The sequence below is a fragment of the Peromyscus maniculatus genome, chromosome 7 (genome assembly GCF_049852395.1).
Source record: "Peromyscus maniculatus bairdii isolate BWxNUB_F1_BW_parent chromosome 7, HU_Pman_BW_mat_3.1, whole genome shotgun sequence".
NCBI lineage: Eukaryota > Metazoa > Chordata > Mammalia > Rodentia > Cricetidae > Peromyscus > Peromyscus maniculatus.
The window spans coordinates 75,893,512-75,919,933 of record NC_134858.1 but is presented as its reverse complement, the minus strand read 5'-3'; the positions used below and the strand labels follow the sequence as shown (position 1 = coordinate 75,919,933).

The 26,422-nt window shown below is 41.9% G+C and overlaps 1 long non-coding RNA gene and 1 other non-coding gene across 2 annotated transcripts; both read right to left on the bottom strand.

The window, feature by feature from the left end:
- Positions 1-21,166: 21,166 nt before the first annotated feature.
- On the bottom strand, positions 21,167-23,027 carry LOC102911197 (uncharacterized). Its single transcript, XR_442924.4, has 5 exons — positions 22,928-23,027; positions 22,526-22,581; positions 22,349-22,433; positions 21,946-22,012; positions 21,167-21,757 (listed from the first exon to the last, which is right to left on the bottom strand). It is a non-coding gene; the product is annotated as an uncharacterized LOC102911197 (long non-coding RNA).
- Positions 21,832-21,903, bottom strand: LOC121831224 (small nucleolar RNA SNORD50). The gene has a single exon (XR_006074600.1). It is a non-coding gene; the product is annotated as a small nucleolar RNA SNORD50 (small nucleolar RNA).
- Positions 23,028-26,422: the final 3,395 nt, after the last annotated feature.

Genomic DNA, 26,422 nt, shown 5'->3' with positions numbered 1-26,422 from the left:
TAGGGTGAATAGACATTTGGTCACCTCTTCCTAGGAGTAATGTCGTCACTTTGTAAATTCCCTTCAAATAAGTCACAGAAGGTAGACTAAGAAGCTGAGACAGAGCATGGAGAATAAATTTATTCTAATATGATGATATGTTTTTTAAGTTGCAAGATACGTACAAAGCCCTGGGTTTCATTCCTAGCACAATATGAAACCAGGCTTAGTAGAACTGTGCCTGTAAACTTATATTCAGGAAGTAGAAGTAGAAAGATCAGAAGTTCAAGGTCACCTCTCCATTTACATATGGGAGACTGTTGAAGGGGGAAGGAGGAAGGGAAAAGAGAAACTGGTGAGAAGCTGTATTTAGTTGTTTGTACAAGCGTGTGACAAATCACACACACACACACACACACACACACACATTAGTGCTGGGTTTCTGCTCAGGGTCTTCATACATGCTATCAAGTGCCACTAAAAGAAACTTCCAGGCTAACCATACATAGTTCTAGGTGGAGGAATCTGATGAACTTGTTCAACTATAGTGTCTCAAATACTATTTATTTATTTATTTATTTATTTATTTATTTATTTATTTATTTATTTATTTATTTATTTAGATGAAATAGAAGCACTCAATTTTGTTAACAATTATAGCTAATGCACAGAACACTACATTATATATTTTTTTTTTTGAGACAGGGTTTCTCTGTGTAGTTTTGGTGCCTGTCCTGGATCTCATTCTGTAGACCAGGCTGGCCTCAAACTCACAGAGATCCGCCAACAGGGTTTTTCTGTATAGTGCTGGTTGTCCTGGAACTCACATGTGGGAACTGGAAACTGAACTCAGGCCATCAGACATGTTAGCAGCAAGTCCCTTTATCCACTGGACCATCTCGCTGGCCCATTAAAACTTTATAAAATGTTTAACTTTGTTTTGAAAAGTTGATTTTAAGGTGGCAAAAGGACTTAGCAGGTAAGAGCACTTGCCACTAAATCCGAGGACCTGAGTTTGATCCCTAGGACCCACTTGTTGGAAGAAGAGAATCAACTATTTATTGCAAGTTGTCGTTTGACCTCTATGAGAGCACTATGGCACATTTGCGTCTCTTTAACACCATAAAATTAATAAATAAATATTTAAAAAATTTCAAGTTGATTTCATTTTTAAAACTAAAAAGATAGTCAGGCGGTGGTAGCACATACCTTTAATCCCAGCACTGGGGAGGCAGAGGCAGGTGGATCTCAGTAAGTTCAAGGCCAGGTGGTCTAAAAAGCAAGTTCCAGGATAGTCAGGACTGTTACACAGAGAAACCCCATCTCCTGTCTTGAAAAACCAAAAAGGAGAAAAAAAAAAGAGAAAAGAAAAGACATTTCCATGAACCCATTTTCCAGCTTCCATATTTGTTAATTTGAGACTAATTTTGCTTTGCTTATACTTACTCAAGCCCTAACTCAGATTTTCATACTATTCTGTAGCAAATCGTAAACATCAGTTTCATCCATAAAGAATTCAGTATGTATTTATAATAACAAATCAGAAACAACACCATTATCATACCAAACAAAAGCCCCATTGATGGCATACATCTTTAATTCAGAGACTCAGGAGGCAGAGGCAGGCAGTTCTCTGTGAGTTCAAGGCCAGCCTGTTTTACATAACAGGTTCCAGGCCAGTCAGGACTTCATAGTGAGTGAGAATCAGTCAGTCAGTCACATTGTATACCTGTATGATTCTTCTCTCTCTCTCTCTCTCTCTCTCTCTCTCTCTCTCTCTCTCTCTCTCTCTCTCTCTCTCTCTCACACACACACACACACACACACACACACACCACACACACAAAAGCCCCAATGATCTCCTAATTATGTGAAATACAAAGTCAATGTTCAGATATCTCATTAAATGTCCTAATTTCTTACAATATTGATTCAGAATCCAAGTACAAACATTGGGAATATAGCTGTATCTACCTAGTCTCTAAGTTTAAAAGTTACCCATTCATCTCATTTGTTAGGGTGATGTTTTGTTTTGGTTTTGGTTTTTTGAGACAGGGTTTCTCTGCATAGCTCTGACTGTCCTGGAACTCACTTTGTAGACCAGGCTGGTCGCAGTCTCATAGATATTAGCCTGTCTTCTACCTCCTGAGTGCTGGGATGAAAGGTATGCGCCTGGCTGGTAGGGTGGGTTTTTTGGTTTTTTGTTTGTTTGTTTGTTTGTTTTGGTTGTTGCTGTTTTTTTTTAACTCGTGATACATATGTTAAATAAAACATTTACTTTCCCATCGTTTGTATTTTTTTATTATAGTTCTGTGTGTTCTCTAAATTAGCAGTTATACCCAAATGCTTTATTAAATTCATATTCAATCTTTGCTCCTTTTTTTTGTTTTTTATTTTATTTTATTTTATTTTATTTTACAATACAATTCTACATATGAGCCACGGATTCCCTTGTTCTCCTCCCTCTCCCCTTCCCCCGAGCCCACCCCCCATTCCCGCCTCCTCCAGTTTTTTTTTTTTAATATTACTGTAAACACGATCTAGCATCTTTTTTTTTTTTTGAGTAAAACCGAAATTTATTATAAATCACAGTCGTCCTAGGGACCTCCATGCTATATATATAGCCTCCATGGTTCTATGGGTTATAGTCTGATTGTTCTTTATTTTATATCTATAATATACTTATGAGTGAGTACATACTATGACTGTCTTTCTGGGTTTGGGTTACCTCACTCAGGATGATTTTTTCTAGTTCCATCCATTTGCCTGCAAATTTCATGCTTTCATTGTTTTTCTCTGCTGAGTAGTACTCCATTGTGTATATGTACCACATTTTTTTTCATCCATTCTTCCATTGACGGGCATCTAGGTTGTTTCCAGGTTCTGGCTATTACAAATAGTGCTGCTGTGAACATAGCTGAGCATGTATCTTTATGGTATGAATCAGCATTCCTTGGGTATATGCCCAAGAGTGGGATGGCTGGGCCTTGAGGTAGTTCGATTCCTAATTTTCTGAGAAACCGCCATACTGATTTCCAGAGTGGTTGTACAAGTTTACATTCCCACCAAGAGTGGAGGAGTGTTCCCTTTGCTCCACATCCTCTCCAACACTGACTGTCATTGGTGTTTTTCATCGTAGCCATTCTGACAGGTGTAAGGTGGTATCTCAGAGTCGTTTTGATTTGCATTTCTCTGATGATTAAGAATGTTGAGCATTTCTTTAAATGTCTTTCAGCCATTTGTAGTTCTTGTTTTGTGAATTCTGTTTAGCTCTTTAGCCCATTTTTTAATTGGACTGTTTAGTATTTTGATGTCTAGTTTTTTGAGTTCTTTATATACTGTGGAGATCAATCCTCTGTCAGATGTGGGGTTGGTGAAGATCTTTTCCCATTCTGTTGGCTGTCTTTTTGTCTTATTGACCGTGTCTTTTGCCCTGCAAAAGCTTCTCAATTTTGAGAGGTCCCATTTATAAATTGTTGTGCTCAGGGTCTGTGCTGTTGGTGTTTTAGTTAGGAAATGGTCTCCGGTGCCAATGCATTCAAGAGTGCTCCCTACTTTCTTTTCTATTAAGTTTAGTGTAACTGGATTTATGTTCAGGTCTTTGATCCACTTGGACTTGAGTTTTGTGCATGGTGACAGATATGCATCTATTTGTAACCTTTTACATATCGACATCCAGTTTTGCCAGCACCATTTGTTGAAGATACTTTCTTTTTTCCATTGTATAGTTTTGGCTCCTTTGTCAAAAAACCAGGTGTTCATATGTGCATGAATTAATGTCAGGGTCTTCAATTCGATTCCATTGGTCCATGTGTCGGTTTTTGTACCAGTACCAAGCTGTTTTTATTACTATAGCTCTATAGTAGAGCTTGAGGTCAGGGATGGTGATGCCTCCAAAGGTTGCTTTATCGTATAGGAATCTTTTAGCTTTTGTTTTTCCATATAAAGTTGAGTATTTTTCTTTCCAAGTCTGTGAAGAATTGTGTTGGGAGTTTGACGGGGATTGCATTGAATCTGTAGATTGCTTTTGGTAAGTCAATCTTTACTCTTTTAGGCAAGAGCTCTTCATAGGCAATGTACATTGTTGTCAGGAACATATACTATCTGGTTGCGTCTCTTGTTTGATGTCAACAGGATCAGTGCCTGCATATATTAATTTATTAGACCTTGAAAAGTGATGATATTAAGCCGGGCAGCAGTAGCACATACCTTCTACCCTAGCATTTTAGAGGCAGAGGCAGGTGGATCCCTACGAGTTCAAGGCCAGCCTGGTCTACAAAGCTAGTTCTAGGATAGCAAAGGCTACGAAAAGAAACTCTTGTCTCAAAAAACAAACAAACAAACAAAATGAAAAGTGGTGATATTGGGGCTAAAGAGATGACTTAGTGGTTAAAAGCACTTACCGTTCTTCCAGAGGACCAGAATTCAGTTTCATCAACAACATGGTGGCTCACAACCGTCTATCATTATAGTCCCAGGTGATCTGACACTCTCTTTCAGCCTCTGTGGGCACCAGGCATTCTTGGGGGTGCACAGATATACATGTAAGAAGAAAAAAACCCACCCATATACATGAAAGAGGAGAAAGTGATGCCATTATGATTATCAGTGTATTTTAATTACTTACTGAAATAAATCAATAAGAAGAAACTTATTCTCACTTTCTATCTGGTTATCCACTGGCATACTTAGTGTTGAAAAGACCTTTCAGCTACAGTTTTGGCATGAATAACCTGTGACATTATATTTAGCTTTCTTGTCACTGTCATAAAATACCTAGAAAAAAACAACTTAGAGGAGGGAAAATAGACATTTGATCATGGCCAGAGGCTTCCGTCATCATGACTGAAGGAGTATGGTAGAGCCAACTTGCTCACCTCAGCAGCCAAAAAGCAGAGAGGCAGAATACCTGCGCTCACTCACAGCCTTCTTTTATTCTTCCCTGGTATCCAATCTTGGGTGGATGTTCACATTTAGGGTGGCTCTTCCCTATTACTCTCTTAAAGGCCTTCATAGACACACCAGATGTGTTCTGTGATGATTTCCTAGGCATTTCTTTTTTATTGAAAAATTGAAAATAAATTTTTCAGTCAGGCATGGTGGTGTATGCCTTTAATCTTAGTAGAGGCTGGCAGATCTCTGTGAGTTTGAGGGCAGCCAGTGTGGTCTACAGAGTGAGTTCCAGGACAGCCAGGACTGTAACACAGAGAAACCCTGTCTCAGAACAAAAACAAAATAAGAAAGAAGAAAGAAAAGAAAAATTTCAAGTCAGAAGAAGAGATCAGTGCTTAGTCCAACCATCATCAGAGAGGCTTCCTCCGGCAGGGGATGGGAACAGATGCAGAGACCCATAGTCAAACATCAGGTGGAGATTGGGTAATTCTGCAGAAAAGGGGGAGGAAGGAGCCAGAGGGGTCGAGGACATGGCCCACAGAATTAACTAAGCAGGGCTCATAGGGGCTTGGAGAGACTGAATTGGCAATCATGGAGCATGGGGGTCTGTGCTAAGTCCTATTATGTTATGGTTGTTAGCTTGGTGTTCTTGTAGGACTCCTAAAAGTGGGGGTTGGGGTGTCTCTGGCTCTTTCACCTGCTCTTGGGACCCTTTTCCTCCTACTGAGTTGCCTTGTCCAGCCCTGATATAAGGGTTTGTGCCTGGTCTTTTTTTTTTTTTTTTTTTTTTTTTTGGTTTTTTGAGACAGGGTTTCTCTGTGTAGCTTTGTGCCTTTTCTGGATCTTGCTCTGTAGACCAGGCTGGCCTCGAACTCCCAAAAATCCACCTGCCTCTGCCTCCCAAGTGCTGGGATTAAAGGCATGTGCCAACACCGCCCGGCTGTGCCTGGTCTTATTGTAACTTATGTTTTGTTTGATTGATATCTTTGGGAGGCCTGCTCTTTTCTGAAGAGAAATAGAGAAGGAGTGGATCTGAGGGAGAAGGGAGGCAGAGAGGGGCGCTGGGAGGAGTAGATGGAGGAAAACTGCATTTGGGATGTATTGTATGTGAGAAGAATACATTTTTTTTTCCGAGACAGGGTTTTTCTATATAGCTTTGGCACCTGTTCTGGAACTCACTCTGTAGCCCAGGCTAGCCTCAAACTCACAGAGATCCACCTGCCTCTGCCTGCCAAGTGCTGGGATTAAAGGTGTATGCCACAACCGCCCAGCTGAAAAGAATAAGTTTTAAACAAGAGAAAGAAATTAATTTTTCTGATAAAGTGAGCCTTAAGTCAAATCTAGAGGTTCATGTTCTTCCTGTCATGTGATTTAGTCTCTCTTCAAGAGTCTCAAAGCCACAACAGGTTCAACATGTTTGAAAGTTCAAATACAGCCAGGCGTGGTGGGCCATGCCTTTAATTCCAGCACTGGGACGTAGAGACAGGTGGCTCTCTTGTGAGTTAAAGGCCAGCCTGGTCTACAAAGCAAATTCCAGGACAGCCAGGCTGTTATGTTAAGAAACCCTGTCTTAAAAAAAAAAAAAAAAGTTTAACACCAACATCTCCTCTGAGACTCCAGGCAGATAACTTATTGTGAAACTCTCACAAAATTACAAAGTAAGTTATGTGCCCCTAAAAACACAATGACACAGAGTAGGTATTCTTGTCCCAAAAGAGAGGAGCGGAGGCATAGAAATCAGGACTGGAATCCAGAATGGCAAACTTTAAACCCTATAGCCCCATACATAGCATCTAGGGCACATGATATGATAAGCATTCCAAAGGGTTTAGGAAGTGCCACCCCTGCGGCTGTGTCAATTCCAGCCCGCTCTTGGGCTGGGACCGCGTGGTGCCTGCAGACTTCCTAGGCAGACATTCCACGTTCTTGGCATCTCTAACTTCACATGCTCTCTTATGGAGCTTTAGCCTTATTCTCGGAACTTCACATATCGATCTTCCGAGGGAAGCCGACAGGAATCTTTACTATGCAATGCATCATCTGGCTTCTCAGGCCTTCCTATGAACTCTAAGTGAAAGCCTCAAGGACCCTATAACTTTGTTTTAGTCATTCATTTTGAGGAGGACCAAGGCTCATGTAGCCAGTGTTAGCCTCAACGCTGCTGTGTAGCTGGCTTTCAGTTCCTCATCCTTCGGTCTTTGCATCCCTAGTGAAGGTATTACACATGTGTGCCACTGTGCCTGGCTGATCCTATAACTCTTTTTTTTTTTTTTTTTTTTTTTTTTTTTTTGGTTTTTCGAGACAGGGTTTCTCTTGTGTAGCTTTGCGCCTCTCCTGGAACTCACTTGGTAGACCAGGCTGGCCTCGAACTCACAGAGATCCGCCTGGCTCTGCCTCCCGAGTGCTGGGATTAAAGGCGTGCGCCACCACCGCCCGGCCTATAACTCTTACATTATATGTGCTTGTAACACCTGTAATGCCAAGGTCAGCTGATAGCTAGAGCAGTACCCGGCCACCTTTGGATAATAGCTGCAGTGGCCTTTGAGTGACTAGATGGCTAAAAATGGAGAAATACTTTCCTAGGTGGCCCTGTGCAATTAGAAGCTAAGGCAGCCAATAATAGTCATGTGAAAGCCAGAATGTGGGAAGCCATCACATTTTCTTCACTAACTTAATCCATTAGACACAACCAACCACAGAATCTTAGGTCAAGAACACACATAAAATGTTACATTGTGGCAAAAACAAAACAACCCCCCCCCAAATACCTTGTCCACATTTTTCCCAGTCCAGTCCTCTTTCTCATTGAAACCTCATGAGCAGTCTTTTCTGTCCAAATTCTTCTTCTTTTTTTTTTTTTTTTTTTTGGTTTTTTGAGACAGGGTTTCTCTGTGTAGCTTTGGAGCCTGTCCTGGATCTCACTCTATAGACCAGGCTGGCCTCGAACTCACAGAGATCCTCCTGCCTCTGCCTCCCAAGTGCTGGGATTAAAGGGTGCGCCACCACCGCCTTGATCTGTCCAAATTCTTATCAGCAGTCTAATTTTCAGGACCCTAACTAGATTCCCCATTAAGTTCTGTCTGCCTGCCACATTCTAGAATTTCTCTACTGGCCTGCATACCTAAATTTTTCCAAATTGCTCCCACCAATGATTCCAAAGGCTTCTAAATCACATCCATCAAGAATAAACATGCTGGTCTGTGGTGGTGCAGGCCTTTAATCCCAGTACTCGGGAGGCAGAGGGAGGCAGATCTCTGTGAGTTCCAGGCCAGCCTGGTCTACAAAGTGAGTTCCAGTACAGCCAGAGCTGTAACACAGAGAAACCCTGTCTTGAAAAACAAAACAAAACAAAAAAGGAATAAACACTATGGTAGGTAGTGGTGGTACACACCTTTAATCCCAGCACTTGGGAGACAGAGGCAGGCAGATCTCTGTGAGTAGCCTGGTCTACAGAGTGAATTCCAGGACAGCCAAGGCTAGCTACACAGTGAAACCATGTCTCGATCCCCCCCCCCACCACCACCACCAAAAAAAGGACCCTACAACGACCCCACATCTCTGGCATCAACTTCTCTGTTAGCTTTTTGTTGTTTCTGTAACCAAATACCCAAGAAAAAAACAATTTAAAGAGAAAAGATTTATTTTGTCTCATGAATTCAGTCCATTGTGGCAGAAGGGTGTAAGGAACAATACTCCAAACCTCGTGGCAGCCAGGAAGCAGAGAGACACAATGCCTGAACTTAGCTTCTAGTTTCCTTGCTTTACTCAATTCTGACCCCCCAGCCTGCCATATTCAGAGTGGGCGTTGCCCCCCTAGCTAATCCTCTCTGGAGATGCTCTTACAGACATGTCCAGAGGTGTGCTAAGATAGTCTCCTAGGTACTTCTCAACTGCTCAAGTTGAAATGTGTTCCCTCTTTTGTCAGTGGGAGCTCCTCCAAGCAAGCTCCTGAGTTCTTCTAACACACTCTTGGCAGTTTGGCTTCCTTGGACTCTCCTAGAGAAAGATTTCCCAAGCACATTTCATACAATCCTTGTTTCAGATCTGTAGTCAGCCTTTCTCCTTTGAGCTCTGATTTCTTCAAACAGTAAAAGGTATTTAGGAGTCACTCTCTGGGCCCTGGGGGGTTCAGGCATTAAATGTGCATGAATCATTTTTAGAGTCTATGTTTTCTTTCGCAGTGCTTCCCATTTCACCGCAGTTTTGGATGACTCATGAGGGTCTATATAATCCGAGTATCCTGTTTCTACTCTCCCCCTGCTGTGCATACTCTTGTCCCCGAGGCACTGCCATGGAAAAGGCCCTCTCCCAGATGTAAGTGCATAGTTCAATCCTTAATACTCTAAAAACTTTTGCTTCATTAATCTCAACTTTTTATGGACATCTTTCCTGTCAACCCCATTTAATATTGCAATAGTTTGCAATTGTGTAATAATTTGCTAGTGGTATAACTCAGTGGTAGAACATGTAGTTAGCAAGCATCAGAGTCTGTGTTTAACCAAAGTAACAACAACAATTACCTCTCCAAACCCACCCAACAGCCCATATTCTATTTTTATATCAGTTTTCATTTGGTAGCACGCTTTATACTATTGGTGGTATTCTTCCTTTGCTTTTAAACTATGAGCTCCACAAAGACAGGAATTCTCATCTGTTTGATTCATTGCCATCACAGAACAATACCCACACATGCTAACCATTGAGTACTTGTTTATTTAATGAACAAATGAGTGTGAACCTTTGTATGTTTCTGAATCATCACACATCTAGCCTATTAAGATGACTTGATACCAAAAATAGCTTATCAGATATAAAGCAAACCAGATGCTTAAAGAAAGTAAAGCCATGGTGGCATTCACCTGTAATCCCAGCCCTTAGGAGGTGGAGACAGGACAGTCAGGAGTTCAAGATCAGCCTCAGCTTTGTCAAGAGTTCAGCCAGTGTAACATACATGAAACCATGCCTCAACACGCCCAAGCTGCCCCCCACCCACCGCCATCTGCAAATAGAGAGCTGTATTCACACATGTTGAGATGGATCCACAATTTCAAAGCTGTTTTGACATTATGGAGCTATCAAACTCTGAGATATTTTTAAAATTTTTTAAATTACAATGTGTGTGTGTGTGTGTGTGTGTGTGTGTGTGTACACGTACAGGTATGTAGCAGGCCACATGTGTGGAGGTCAATAGACAACTTGCAGGAATTAGTTCTTTCCTTCTCCCATGTGTCTTAGGAATGGAACTCAGGCTGTTAGGCTTGACAAGTGTCTTTACCAGCTTAGTCATCTTGCCAGTTCTCTGAGAGTGTTTTTGCACTCATTTTAAAATTTTATTTATTTACTTGTTTATTTATTGTTTGTTGTTTTGTTTTTGGTTTCTTTCTTTTCTTTTCTTTTTTTTTTTACTTTTGGAGGCAGGGTCTCACTATGTAGTCCTGACTGCCTTGGAACTCACTATCTAGACTAGGCTGGCCTTAAACTCACAAGAGATCCTCCTACCTTGGTTGCTGGGATAAAAGATGTGCACCAGGTTGAGACAGAATCTCTCTACATAAGCCTGGCTGTATAGATCAGTCACACCTCTAACTCACAGAGATCCTCCTGCCTCTGCTTCCCAAGTGCTGGGATTAAAGGTGTACACTCCCAGGCCTTGCTCATTTTTAAATTTTAAATATAAATATATACATATTATATACATAAACAAATTAACCTCTAGTTATTACAATATAAATATTATTAAATGTTAAATTATATTAAATATTGTTAAATTATATTAAATATAAATATTACAATATAAATATTAGCAACAATAAAAACATAGGCTACATACATTACCTATTTTTTTTTTGTTTTGCTTTGTTTTTTGAGATAGGATTTCTCTGTGTAGTTTTGGTGCCTGTCCTGGACTTTGCTCTGTAGACCAGGCTGGCCTCGAACTAACAGAGATCCACCTGGCTCTGGGACTAAAGGCATGTGTCACCGCTTCCCGGCTTTTTTTTTTTTTTTTTTTGAGACAGGGTTTCTCTGTGTAACAGTCCTGGCTGTCCTGCATTTCACTTTGTAAACCAGGCTGGCTTCCAACTCACTGAGATCTGCCTGCCTCTGCCTCCCGAGTGCTGGGATTAAAGGCATGGGCCACCACCACCCGGCCTACATTACCTCTTTTTATACAAAAGTGTGCTTCCTCCTAAATGCTTAAAAGAAGTTCTTTGTCTGTGTATCCTGCATAATGGGCATTAACAGCTTAGATGCAAGATTGTAAAACATCAGTAGGGAACTTCTGCCCTCCGAGGTTCTCCCATTGTGCTGTAAGCCTGTATTTAAGACCTCTTTCCTCCTTCAATACACAACATTCGACATTAAATAAAAAAAAGGGGGGGGGGTGCTTCCGGGATTGTCGCTGATACCTGATAAAAGTAATTACAGTAGTGAGAGAATGGACACCAAACACCAACGTCCTCTGGGTCAGTAATGAAAATGATGTCTGGGGCTGGAGAGACAGCTCTGTGATGGTGCTAGGCTGTTCTTTCAGCATCCACATGGCGGCACACAACTGCTTGTATCTTCAGTTCCAGGGGATATGACACACCTTTTTCTGGGCTCTGTAGGCACGTAAACATAAGGTGCACAGACATACATGCAAGTAAAACACTTATATATATAAATAAAAATAAATCTTTTCATTTTTTCGAGACAGGGTTTCTCTGTGTAGCTTTGGAGTCTTTCCTGGAACTCACTCTGTAGCCCAGGCTGACCTCAAACTCACAGAGATCCTCCTGCCTCTGCCTCCAGAGTGCTGGGATTAAAGGTGTGAGCCACCACACTGCCCGGCTAAATCTTTTTTAAAAAATAAGATTTGAGTACGTCATACCCCTTTAATCCCGGCAGCCGGGGGTGTAGAGGCAGGTAGATCTTTGAGTTTGAGGCCAGCCTGTTCTACAGAGTGAGTTCCAGGACAGCAGGAGCCAGAGACCTGTCTCAAAAAACAAAAAACAAAAAATAATAATAATAAAAAATAAAACAAAACAAACAAACAAAAAATATGGGTGCCTCTTGATTCTGGTTTCTGAATTTTATCACAGGTGGAGACTTTCAGTCTGGATTGCATTTCTTTGGAGCATGTTAACATGTGAATTTGGAGGGGAATATACATAAACCATCCTCAACAGCTTCCAGATTTTCTTATTTCTTTTGTTTGTTTCAGAAAATTTAAATCATACATAACCAGTGTTCACCTTAAATACACACACTGAATTTCATTCAACTAGAAAAATATTCCATAGAAGTCTTTACCCCACTCTGTCCATTGACTTTATAGAACACACAGCTGTGACAGTCTCTGTTTTCAATGAACTCAAGCTTCAGGGCTAGAGAAGGATAAACCAGGAATCCAAAAAATGATAAGCTATGGGCTTCTGTGTAGCATCGTCAGGGAGGGTCTGATTTTACTTAGTTTTTACCAGTACCTGCCTATGGCACACCTAGTGTTCACTCTTACTTGGGATAGTTTCCTAGCAGAATCTTTATGTCCATCCTGGATCCAGCAGCCTGGACCTTAAGATCCATAGTTTTAACACTTTTCCTGTGTCCTCAATACCCTTGACAGCCCTTGCTCCGATCCTCCCAGGTGATTTATTCCTAAATTCGATTAAACTGGTTATCTGTTTTCTGCTCCCAAGCTGATAAGCACAGTAGGAGAATAATGAAGAAATATGCAGTTAACCTCATTCAAATAGGTAGTTTCCAGCCTCCACTGACATTTTAACACTGTGAGACAAACCTGTGACCTTGACCAACTCTGTTTCCCCGAGTTCCACAAGGTCTGATGAAAACCCTTATTACACCTGTTAAATTTCTCATCTCATTTTTTCCTGAAGGTTACTTTATTACTTTGCAAATCTGTCATCCAAAAAGTCACCCTTTCCATTTTCTTCCCATGCAGTGCTGTGCATAAAATTCCAAGTGTCCTCCCCCTGCCCCCCCCCCCCGGGGGGGGGGTTATTTGTGTCGTTCTCATCCCTGGGTTGTTTTTTTTTTTTGTTGTTGTTGTTTTTGTTTTTTTGTTTTTTTCCTGCTCATTTGGCTTTAGGTCTCCTTCATCATTCCCGATTCCTGTTCCACATGCAGCACCTGAACCTGACAACACAATATGTCTGGAATTTGAACGAAATGAATCTGAAATGTCCTAACTGTGGAATACCACAGAGCTCAATTTATCGATTACTTCTCTTTTCCATCATTCCCCTGGTTGTCTTATTTAGCTTGTTGGCTTTGTGTGTGATGCGGTGAGTTCTCCTACTCCTGGCTACTTTAGTGATGTGGGAGATTCACTGGAGCCCATGAATTTGAAACTAGCATATGGGGCATATGAATAACATCTGAAAAATAAAACAAAACAAAAATCTCTGGGAGATGTAGCTCAATAATAGAGCATTTGACCAGAATGTGTAAAATCCTGGATTCACCCCTGATAGTATCAAAAATAAATAAAATAACCTTGCACCTGTTTTTGTTTGTTTGTTACTCTTTTTTTTTTTTCTTCTCCAGACAGGGTTTCTCTGTGTAGCTTTTGGAGCTTGTCCTGGATCTCACTCTGTAGACCAGGCTGGCCTGGAACTCACAGAGATTCACCTGGCTCACCTGGCTCTGCCTCTCGAGTGCTGGGATCAAAGGTGTGTGCCACCATTGCCTGATGTAAATTTTTGTTGTTCATGCATGTATGATGAATACATGAGTATGGGCATGAATATAGAGGTCAGAGGACAACTTTCAGGAGTTGTTCTCTCTCTATGGTATCTGAGGATCAAATTCAGGTGGTCACGTTCATGTGGCAAGTGCCTTTACTAGTTTCCATTTCAAGAAATTAGAGCTGGGTAATGGTGGCTCATGCCTTTAATCCCAGCACTCAGGAGGCAGAGGCAGATGGATCTCTGTGAGTTTGAGTCCAGCCTGGTCTACAGAGTGAGTTCCAGGACAGTCAGAGCTACACAGAGAAACCCTGTCTCGAAAAACCAAAAAAGAAAAAAAAAAAAAAAAAAAAAAAAAAAAAAAAAAAAAAAAAGAGAGATCAAGTTAGGGTTTGCTACTGAGTTGGAGTTTCTTGCATATTCTGTATATTGTCAGATGTACAATTAACAAATATATTTTTCCAGTTGTAAGGGGTTTCCCCTCCCTTTTTTTGTGGTATTGAGGACTCAAGCCTGTACTTTACACATACTAGATGGGCTCGCTACCTCTCAGTTTTATCCTCAGACCTCCTCTTCTTTCTCTCTCCCCTTCTACCCTCCTTTCCTCCTTGATATGTAAAAAACAAGTTCTGTTCTTCTCTTTCATTACATCTATTTAGTGTGTGTGTGTGTGTGTGTGTGTGTGTGTGTGTGTGTGTGTGTGTGTTGAGGTGTGCCATGTCATGCATGTGGAGGTCAGAGGACAAGCTGGTTTCCCCGGCTTGACAGCAAGTGTCTCTTATTGGCTGAACTGTTTCTACTTTGAGGAAGGTGCTCACTAAGTTATCCAGTCTGCGCTTCCAGTTTATTCTATTCTTTTTAAGATTTTGTTTGTATGTGTATGTGTGTCTGTGTACTTGAATACCTGTGTGAATCCAAGTACCCACAGAAGTCAGAGGTGTGGGATCCCTCCTTGGAGCTGGAGGTACATGTGATTGTGACTCACCTGATAATAGGTGCTGGGATTTGAACTCAAGCCTTCTGGAACACTCCCAAGCACTGAGTCGTCTCCACAGCCCCAGCCCTTCAGTTTGTGATCAGCCTCTCAGCACACTGTCTGTCACTGTGCTCAGCTCTAAGCATTCTCTTCACTCTGTCCATTGCTATGCAGCCTTTTTAGTTCTGTGAGTAGCTTCCTATTCCCAAGTCTTACACTTAAGCCTTTGATTCGAGTTTTTGTCATTCAACCTGAAATACAAGGATCTTCCCCCACAACGCTTCGTACACGATAGGCACATGCTTCACCACTATTAAATGTCAAGTCCCTGTGTCTCGTTTACATGGGGAACCTAAAAAGCTTACTTCATGGAAATTGGGAGTATAGTAATAGTTACTATATGCATGGGGGCTCAATAAAGGTGCTTCCTTTCATCAACATATATTCCTGCTGCCGTTGTTGAAAATCAGTTAGCTATAAATATGCAGAGTTATTTCTGGGCTTTTTATTCTGTCCCGTTGGTCTATGTGTCTGTTTCATGCCAGTACTATGCCATTTGGTTGATAGCTTTGAAACATGCTTTCAAGTCAGGTATTTTAATGCATCCAGCCTTGTTCTTTTTGCTAATGATGTCCGATTACTCAAGGTCTCTTATGGTTCCTCACCAATTTTAGGAGTGTTTTTCTAGTTCTGTAAAAAATGTCATTGGTATCTTGGCAAGAATTTCTAACATTTTGTTTGTTTTTGTCTTTCAAGACAGGGTTTCTGTGTATACCTCTGGCTGTCCTTGAACTAAGAGGTCTGCCTTCCTCTGCCTCCTGAGTACTGGGATCAAAGGGGTGTGCCACCACTACCTGGTAAGCATGTACATTTTAACAATGTTGATTTTTCTTTTCTCTTCCTTTCTTTTAAATTTTATTTTTTATGTGCATTGGTGTTTTGCCTGCATATATGTCTCTATGAAGGTGCCAGATGCCCTGGAACTGGAGTTACAAACAGTTGTGAGCTGCCATGTGCATGCTAGGAACTGAACCCAGGTCCTCTGGGAGAGCAGCCAGTGCTCTGAATCCCTGAGCCATCTCATCAGGCCCTCTCTTCCTTTTTAAAAAAAAATTTTTTTTTGAGACAGGATCTCACTATGTAGTTCTTGCTGTCCTGGGACTCTGTAGACCAGTCTGGCCTCAATCTAAAAAAGACCTACCTGCCTTTCTAGTGCTGGGATTACACCCATGTGTCACCATGCCTGGCTCAACTCTATTAAATAACAGTTGTGAAACTGGAAATTCTTTTTTTGTTCTCAATTGTCAAGGAAACATTTGGTCCTTTTCTTATTCAGGACAACACTGTTACAGATGGTGTTTCTTGAGTAGTTTTTTTATTATTCCTTTTTTTTTTTTTTTTGTCAGATAGGGTTTCTCTGTGTAGCCTTGGCTGTTCTTGAACTCAGATCCATCTGCCTCTGCCTCCCCAGTGCTGGAGTTAATGGCATGTGACACCACTGCCCAGCAATGTATTCCTCATTTTTGTAATGTTTTTTCATGAAGTGATGCTGAGTTTATCCAGTATTTTTTTCTTCTGTACCTATTGAGATAATCAGTGTTTACCCTTCATTTTGTTGATGTGATCTATTTCAAATTTTGTCCCATGTTCTGAGTCATCCTTATACCACGAGGCAACACTTTATTTCCTTATAATCTTTATGTATTCTATAGGTTCAGGGAAAATCCTCTAGTGATTAGAGATAGTCCCTAAACATAGTCTTTCTTTTTGTATTTTGTTTATTTGTGTGTGCACATGCACAAATGCTGAATGCCACCGTTTGAATTTGAGGATCAGAGGGCAAGTAGGGTTAGGGGAGTGGGTTCTCAGGATCAAGTTCAGGTCATCAAGTTTGGTGGCAAGTGCTTTTTCCTGTTGAGCTGTCTTGCCAGACCCTGAATGTACAGTCTTATTGTGAAGATTTTCAAATAATTACTTAAAACATTTTTAGGGGGGTTGGGGATTTAGCTCAGTGGTAGAGCACTTGCCTAGCAAGCCCAAGGCCCTGGGATCGGTCCTCAGCTCTGAAAAAAAGACAAAACAAAAAACAAAAACATTTTTAGGAAGAAGTTTATTTTAGTTAATGGCTTCTGTGATAAAACACCGTGACAAACTTGGGAAGGAAAGGGTTTCAGTTTACAATTCTCAGGCCATACTCAGTCACCGAGGGAAGTCAGGGCAGAACTCAAGGTAGAAACTGAATTGTTCATTCGTTTTGAGAGAGGATTTCTCTGTGCAGATCTGGTTGTCCTGGAACTTGATCTGTGAACCAGGCGGGCCTCGAACTCAGAGATCCTGCCTGTCTCTGGACCACGGGGATGAAATGCTTGGCAACAACCACCACCCAGCTCAGCTTGTTTTCTTATACTATCCAGCCCCTCCCACCATTGGTGGTACTGTTCCAGTGAGCTGGACCCTCCTATGTCAACCATTAATCAAGAAAATGCTCCATAGACTTACCTATAGACCAATCCGAAGGGGACATTTTCTCAGTTAAGATTCCCTCTAGAGGGGCTGTAGAGATGGCTCAGTGGTTAAGAGCACTGGCTGTTCTTCCAGAGGGCCCAGGTTCAATTCCCAGCACCAACATAGCAGCTCACAACTGTCTGTAACTTCAGTCCCAGGAGATCTGACACCCTCACACCAATGAACATGAAAATTAAAAAAAAAAAAAAAAAAGAAGATTCCTTCTAGAACCAGAATGGTGGCTCATGCTTATAAAATCCCAATACTTAGAAACTTGAGTTAGGTTTGAGGCCAACTTGGGCTGCACAGTGAGACTGTCTTTAAAAAAAAAAAAAAAAAAAGAAAGAAAGAAAATCCAGGTAAGGGCTCTAATCCCCACTTGGCAATTGGAGAAAAAAGTCATGAAAACAGCCAGAAGCTCGTATACTGCAAGCAGCAAGCTCTTACGGCCTTAGTCAGTTCAGAGGACACTTGACTGGAAACCAAATGCTGTGCAGATTAGGTTTCTGGCAATAGAACTAATTTTAGAAAGCACCAAATGGTAATTTGTACTTACTATATTTTAAGATTATCTGGAAGCCTGACACAAGGCTGGGGCAACTGAATTCCAGTTGGCAAAAGTTACTGAAGCCAGATATGTAAATTCTGCTCTCAACCTGCAAAACCAGTCTGAAACAAGCAAATACATTTCATATTATTGTAGTGAGGTCCCGTTCAAGTTTTTGTTCTGTTCTTTTAGACTTGAGTCTCTAGTGAGCTCTCAGGTAGTTCCTTAACAACTCTAGGCCCCTGATAATGACTAGTATTAGCCTTTTACTAACAAAAAGAATTACTTAGTCAACATCCATAAAGTAGAAGGCTAGTCTTTCATGCATAGTGAAAAAAATGCCATCCAATGTGTATCAAAAGGTTTGAGTTAGTAAGTTTGATGAAAACTAATTTTAACTATAAAATGTAGAGCTTTCAAATTTAGTTCCACTAAAATGATGCCTTTTTGGACTTGTTTCTTGTTCAGGTATAAATTCTTCAGTCATTGATCTAGTCCATTCCTTTCATCCAACTCATGCCAACATCCCCACCAACTTATCACAAATAGGTTCTAAACCATACTTTATGCATGCATGCATGCATGGTGTTCTTTAGGCCTAACTGTATTTTTTTTTTTTTTTTTTTTTTTTTTTTTTTGGGTTTTTCGAGACAGGGTTTCTCTGTGTAGCTTTGCGCCTTTCCTGGGACTCACTTGGTAGCCCAGGCTGGCCTCGAACTCACAGAGATCCGCCTGGCTCTGCCTCCCGAGTGCTGGGATTAAAGGCGTGCGCCACCACCGCCCGGCTGTATTTTTACCTATTCTTGAATTGGGTTTGACTCAATCTGTTTAATCCTTTGATAGAAAAAAATTCTGCTGTGCATTGTGGCACATGCCTGTAACTCCTACACTTGAGAAGCAGGATTGCTATAAATTCAAGGCCAGCTTCGTCTGAGTGAGTTCCAAGCTAGCAGCTAGCCAGGTCTACATAGTGAGGCCCTCTTCCAAACTGATCAATCAATATTTATTTTCTATTTCTGTAAGATTGCTTTTATATATATATATATATATATATATATATATATATATATATATATATATATATATATATATATATGTTATATAAATATATATATTTAAGACAGGGTTTTTCTGTGTAGCCTTGGCTGTTCTGGAACTCCCTCTGTAGACAAGGCTGGCCTAGAATTGAAGAGATCTGACTGCTTCGGCCTCTGTTGGAATTAAAAGCCATGTAGAACCACCACCTCTCCTCCTGGCTTGCTTTTGATTTTTCTTGGCATCTTGTACCACTGTTGACAAAGGGAATAGAGAAATTCTTATCTTTGAGCTCCTTGGCAGACTAATACTTTGTAATACATAAAGAGCACGCACAGTAATTCAGATCAACTGAATATGCTATATTAAAAGACCCATTAGAAGACAATAAACAGAAGGAACTGCAGAAAGAGGTCAGAGGGCTTCAAAACAAACCATTTCACAACCTTGCCTTGCTCTTAACTGTTTGCCAGCTTGGATAAAGTGCAATGTGCCTTAAATTTCTTAAGTCCCTATCCCCTGACAGGGTTTTTCTGGATAGCCCTGGCTGTCCTGGAGCTCTGTAGACAGGGTGGCTTTGGAACTCAAAAGAGATCCACTTGCCTCTGCTGTGATTAAAGGCATGTGCCACACCGGTTGTGTGTGTGTGTGTGTGTGTGTGTTTTTTAAATATTTACTATACAATATTATTAAGTATCTGGCCCTGTTTCTGGACCTGAGATCTTATCTATTAATAGGACCTCAAAAGATGACAGGTTTTTTTTTAAAGATTTATTATGTAGACAGGAGAGGGTGCCAGATCTCATTACAGATGGTTGTGAGCCACCATGTGGGTACTGGGAATTGAACTCAGGACCTCTGGAAGAGCAGTCAGTGCTCTTAACCTCTGGGCCATCTCTCTAGCCTCAAAAGATAACAGTTTTTAAAGCCTATTTAGATAAATTTTCAAGCTGAGAAAAACAAAAAACTAGAGAACCAGTAAGAACTCAAATATTGTCCCCACCCCACTTCACATACTGTTATTCACGACTCATCATTTGTAAAGTGCAACCTTGAGGGTCTCACTGTTGTCTGAGTTAGCCCCAATCTGGGTTCAAGTGATCTTCCTGCCTTAGACTCCTAAGATGCATCTCCATTTTGTACTTTCCGTGGAAATTCAGTAACTTACTCTTGAATAGCCAATGAATGATGAAATCAATAGGGAAATTAAAAATACCTCAAATTAAAAAAAAAAAAAAAAAAAAGAGGAAATATAACATGTAACCTGTATGATACAGCAAAGCAGTGCTAGACAGGGAAATTTATAGCAATCAACATGGCCTTTAGTCCCAGCACTCAGGAGGCAGAGGCAGGGGGATCCGAGTTAGAGGGCAGCCTGTTTCTACAGAGTTCCACAGCCAGGACTACATAGAAACCATCTTAAAATAAAGCCAATCAAGAGCATCAAATAAAAAACTTTTTAAAGTACTAAAGAAAAACAAATAGGCCAGTTAGTGGAAGCTATAAACATCAGGAGAAATAAAAACATTAAAAAAAAAAACCAAAAAAAAACAAAAAAACAGGGGTTGGGGATTTAGCTCAGTGGTAGAGTGCTTGCCTACCAAGCACAAGGCCCCGGATTCAGTCTTCAGCTCTCGGGGTTGGGTTGGGTAAGACAAAATAACAAAAGAAAATAAGTCATATTAATACACCAGCATCTGACATTGAGGAAACCCTAGGATGTCTTGAGACAACTTAAGGTTCCCCCCTTTTACCAGTTTAATTCAGTAGTGCATGTCTTACAGCAACCAGGCAAGAGGGCATCTAAATTGGAAAAGTTGCCATGGTCAGATCTTATACCAAAAACCTACACCAAAGTTGCTATTCACTGAGTTCTATAAAGGTCTATAGGATGGAAATTTACCTATTAACATTGCTGTATTTCAGCAGAAATAAGAAAATGTCATGGAACAGAGTCCCTGATTGTCAGAGCTAAATAGTATCAAAGCTGGGAACTGACTTAACCAGTTAACTGGGTTGTCTATAGGTGAAAGACTAGACTCTGCTCATCAGTAAAAAAAAAAAAATTCTAGGACACTGGGCTGGGAAAAGCCATATTGGATTAGACCCTTCAAAGCAGGAGCCAATCAAATGTAATTCTATCAAACTAAAAAACGACAGCACACTAGAACATTTACCTAGAACTAGGCACAATGACACTACTTTGCAAAGGGAACTTTGGGAGACTATTTTAAAATCTGAGGTAGAGGCAGCTGGATCTGAGCTGAGGCCAGCTGTCTATGTTGTGAACACCAGGACAGTGGTAGAGACCCCGTCTCAAAAAACCACAAGTTCAACTCTTGGCACTTAGAAGGGCAAGGTGGGCACTGCAGGCCACCCTTAACCTCAGCACTTGAGGCTCAAGCCCAACCTGGTCTGCAGACAAAACACTATCATTGTGTTGTGTAACTTGTTAATGTCAGGGAAACCTAATAATTCCTCCCCCAGCCCACCAACCTCGAAGACTCAATTACCATGCAAATAGAAACACAAAGGGCAGTCAGGTTATCTGTTGATGCAACTGAACATTTATTGCAGCATTTACAGTAAGCCCTGCTGGATAAGGAAATGTAGCTTGTAACAAATTTTAGTCACAAAATTGTCAAACTGATGTTTTACACTGCTGTCATATATGTATTTGCAAGACAATCTATTAACATACAAGGCTCAACTGTCCAGGCCAAACCAGATGCTGTCCTGTTTACACTGAATTCTGTTCACTAGACAGATTGCCATAATCCTACTAGATTCTCATGAATCACTGCAAACTTCCACACAGCTTTAATTCCATCCACATCTTAAACCCAATAAAATTAAAGAATCAATATTTTCACTTATATGAAATTCAACAACCCTTTTTAAGAAGCTGTGACCTCATCTTCTATCCATTAATAAAAATTAGTATCATAGTTGACCTTATTGGCACAAAATCCCCCGCACCTAGGAGGCAAGATGGTTGAGTTCAAGGCCAGGGCTATGTAAAGACCTCATCTCAAAACCCTAGTCAATACTGCACATTTTCTTCTTTTGTCTGCCTTTTCTGCATGTTCACAACATCCAATTCTTATACGCCAGCAAAACCTTGTGCCACTGTCCCTAGAAAAAGAAACACAGGCATTACAACACCACCAACACTAAAGCTTAACACAACAGTGCCTTTGTAATGGTCTATCTCAGAAGCCAGATCCGTAATTTTAGTTTTTCAACAGGAATTCAGGTTCGGGATAGGATCATCATAGACTAGACCAAAGACACCATGTTCAGCAAAACAAAAAGCCACTCACACTCATTCTCCCAGCAGCTCTAGGAACCTTATAGGCAGTTGGCATCTCTATGCGTTGGCAGTCACTGCTGGGAGAAAAAAGTACCATGACATAGTAAGTGTATTAATTACATAAAAAGTCCTATACAGCTAGATGACTTCATTCTTACGCATTATAGTCGTTCTCCAGGTAACCATCTTTGAGATAGAATTCATGACTGATTAGACTAATATCTTAATAGCATAGCCACCCCAAATTAAAAAGGCAAGCATTGAAGGCATATGGCTTAAGTCACATGACTACAAAATGGAGTAGCTGGCCAGCATTGTTTCAGAATTAAAATTACGGAAGCTGTTGGCGCACGTTTTATTTTACACTATGTTCTGTATGGGATAAAAATTAAAAATCTAGGCTCAATACACACCTTTTGAAATAAGTAAGAGTCAGGTCTTTAGCAAGTTACTTTTTGTTATGAATTCCCTCGGATGGTTTGGGCCTCTCTCTTCCATCTAATGAAAAGAAGCAAAATTTTAAGCACCACACCACTTCCTATTGCCAAGGCAAGAGTCTTAGTTAAAAAACTAAGCTGCATCACCCTTACCTGGGCATCTCTTTGCAACTGCTTTGAAGACCCAGAAAATGACGGCGTCATTGTTCCTGTGAAAGGATTGTGTAATCAGTCGACTCTGGACGGCACCAGTACCTTCCGAACAGCACATAACTCATAAAACCTTCCTCCACAAATCCCGATGTGTCCGAACCCACCCATGCTGGGGTTGAGGAACCAGACCCCGGCGGCCATTAAGTTAGGCCGCCCAGCTACACTCTCTGGGCCTACGCTCTAATCCTGCAGCCTCCCATTGCAGATGCGCATTTCCTCGAATAAGTTGGCAACAGCAAGCTAATCTCAAGCCTCCGAGGCTGTCCCACAAAACCGAAGCCTCCCAATTTCTCCCTGCGCCATCATATTCCTCTTGGTCATCCACCCACAGCCCTCACTCACCTACAGCGAAAGACAAAGCCTTCGGATCCCGGCGTAAAAGAACGAGCCGCGCCGCCCGCGGCTCCCTTTATAGCCTCCGCGGCGTGAGACCGAGGCTGCCCCTCCCTCTCGCAGCGATTGGCCGCGACGCCGTGCGGGGGCGTGGCCTTTCCCCGAGGCCCCCGCGTGGGAGCGCGCGCGCCGTGGCTCTTTTCTTCCGGGCCATGCTGGGGCGTGGTGCGCGCCGCCCGCGTGCCGCGTGCTCGTTCATTCCTGCGCGCATTCCCGCCGGCACGCTGCCACCCGTCTCTTCCGAGTCTGTCGGGCCGCTCGGCTCTACGTGGCGTGGGAGTGGCGCCAGAATTCAAACGAACAGCCGCAGTTGGAGGCGAGGTCACCGCCTGCTTCGAGCCAAGTCGGCTAGCACCGTCGGCTGCGGGGAGCGGCCTTGACTTGGCCGCGCAGGCGGCCTTTGCGCGCGGCCGCTGGAGGAGCCTGGCCGGCCCGGTGGCCGGTGCTGCGCTTGGTACACCCAGCGGCGCCGCCGAACGGACCCTTGGCGCACAGATCTACGCGGGTGAAAAGCGGAAAGCCCTGAGTTTACTCTTCGTGCAGCCTGCCTGTCCCGCAGGTCTGCAGAAGGCCACGCTGTCGCGTGCACGCCACCCAAAAGCCTGCTTGGGCACTCAGCCCGGTCCGGCCTCTCCCACCCCCACCCCTACCCCCCACCCCCGTTACCAGCCACTAGTGACAGTTATTCTGTGGCAATCCTGAGAAGTTAAGCACTCCATTTCACAGAGGAGGAAGCAGGTCAAAAGCCGTCAGTTGGCCTAAAGTCACACGGCTGTCCTTTGCTATTTTTAAGTGTCTTCCTACTAAATTATAAATTTAAAAAGGAAAGAGAATAATTCAAACGTCAAACTTAAGATTCAAAAATAATGCTTCAGTATTTTGGCATGTGTGAGTGAATTATGGGGGCACATGCTACATTTGAAGTTTTGAGCATTTGGAAACTCGGCTCTTTATTTTGTAGCTTTTTTCACTAATTAAAACCATGTGTGCATTTGTCATTAGTTCCCGTTAGAGTGTGTGAGGAGCACCTCTGGTTTTGTGCATTTCTCTTTATTTGGCTTAAAGCAGAGCCTATGGTGAAGTCGGTGTCAGTAATTGTTAAATGAGTGAATGAATATGTGTGGTGGCTTTCAGAAAACTCGAATGATTGGACTCATTCATAAAGATGAGATTTCTCCTCGGAGACAAAATAATTACTAGTTTTGTGTCCCCCCCCCACCCCACCCCCACAGTATTGGCTAATGTACAACGTAAACTTACGTATTCCTCACATTGCTTTAAAAACACCTGTGGTATGTAAGGATATAGACAAGTAAACGTCCTCATGTCTCTGGCACTCTTCTCCCCAGTACTACTCCCAAGCAGTAACCACTATCAGCAATTTTTTTTGGAATTTTTTTTTTTTTTTTTTTTTTAGTTTTTCGAGACAAGGTTTCTCTGTGTAGCTTGCACCTTTCTTGGAACTCACAGAGATCTGCCTGGCTCTGCCTCCTGGGTGCTGGGATTAAAGGCATGTGACCCCCCGACCCCCCACCCCCCCACCCTCCCTGCTGAACATACAGCATAAGAATTAGTGTAACCAGGGCTGTCAAGATGGCTTGGTGAATAAAAGTCTTAACAGGAAGGCCTGGTGATTTCAGTTTGATCCCTGAAACCCATGTAGACGTGGAAGGTGAGAACAAACTCCAAAAAGTTGTCCTCTGACTACCATACATACATTGTGGCACGAAAGCCCACCCACCCACACATGCGATAGTAATGATAATACATGTAAGTAATAATTAATTAGATAATGAATGCAATCATTTGGATAAGATATTGTAAGGGACATCACAATAATGTTAGCCATAGAAAGAAGGAAACCGATTTGGATATGTTAAGAACTTGTTATAGCATCTTGTGTTAGCTTCAAGTTAAGTGCCTTGTCTCTGGACTACATTTGCAGCCTGTGGTGTTAGTTTTGTGTATTTAAATATATGTGCTCAGATGTGCACATGGTCGTGGAGGCCTTAGATGTTATCCCCATGAACACCACCCATTTCCTTTGAGAGGGATCTCTTATTTGCCTGGAGCTCACAAATCAGATTGGTTGAGATATCAGTCCTAGGGAGCCTCCTGTTTCCACCTCCCAGTGCTGAAATTAGAAGCACATGCTACAACTAGCATCGTTTTTATATGGTTCTGGGGTTCAAACTCGGGTCTTGGGATTGCAAAGCAAATGCTCTACCTATTGGACTAACTCTGCAGCTCTGGTATTAGGTTCTTAGATCATTAACTCAATGTAATCTTCAAAATGATTTTAGTATGTTTTTGTTTGTTTGTTTTATTTTTTCAAGACAGAGTTTCTCTGTGTAACAGCTGTAGCTGTCCTGGAACTCACTTTGTCAACCAGGCTGGCCTGGGACTTACAGAGATCTACTTGCCTCTGCCTCCTCAGTGCTGGGTTTTAAGATGTGCACCACCATCATGTGGCTCTAGTATGTATTTTTAACCTTATGTATTAGCTTTCATCACAGTAACAAGAGACTTTAGATTAGTGGTTCTCAACCAGTGGGTCTCCAACCCTTTGGCAAACCTCTTTCTCCAAAAATATTTGCATTATGAGTCATAACAGTAGCAAAATTACAGTAGCAATGAAAATAATTTTATGGTTGGGGGGGTCACCACAACTTGAGCTGTATTAAAGGTTGGCTGTAGTAGGAAGGTTGAGAGCCACTGGTTTAGATAATGAACTTCTGTGAAAAGAAAAGGCTTATTTTGGTTCATGGTTTGGAGGCTCTAGCCCATGACTGGATGGTCCATTGCCTTGGGCCTATGGCAAGGCTGGATGCTATGTTGGAATTGCATGACAGAGCAAAACCACTCACCTCATGGCCAGGAATGAAAGAGAAGAGAAAGAAACCAGAGCCCCAGCGTCTCCTTCAAGAGTGCACCTCCGCTGACCTAACAACCTGGTAGGTGCTTCTTAAATGCTGGTTAGTGTTTATGGTCAACGTGACAGGATTTAGTATGACCCAAGAGCCATGCCTTTGGGTGTATTTGTGAGGATGTTTCCAGAGAAGTTGAACTGAGGAAAGATCACCCTGAATGTGGATGGCATCATCCCATGGCGGTGGGAGTCGGGGCAGACAGAATAAAAGTGAAAAAAGAGAAAGTGAGCTGGGCGCCAGCATTCACCCCTGACTGGGGAAGGCTTGCGACCTGTTGCTTCACACTCCTGCTGCCACAGCTTGAGCCGTTTTTGCCAGCACTCTTTCTCCTAAACGGTGGAACGTGCCCTCAAAACACGACCCAAAATAAATGGCACTTTGTCACAGTAATGGAAAAGTACAACCACTGAATAACATGGCTGCTGTGAAGAATAAGTAAGAATGTGTGGCCAATGCTTAAAAGGACGGGTAGAGTGCCAGGTGGAGTGGCGCACGCCTTTAACCGCAGCACTTA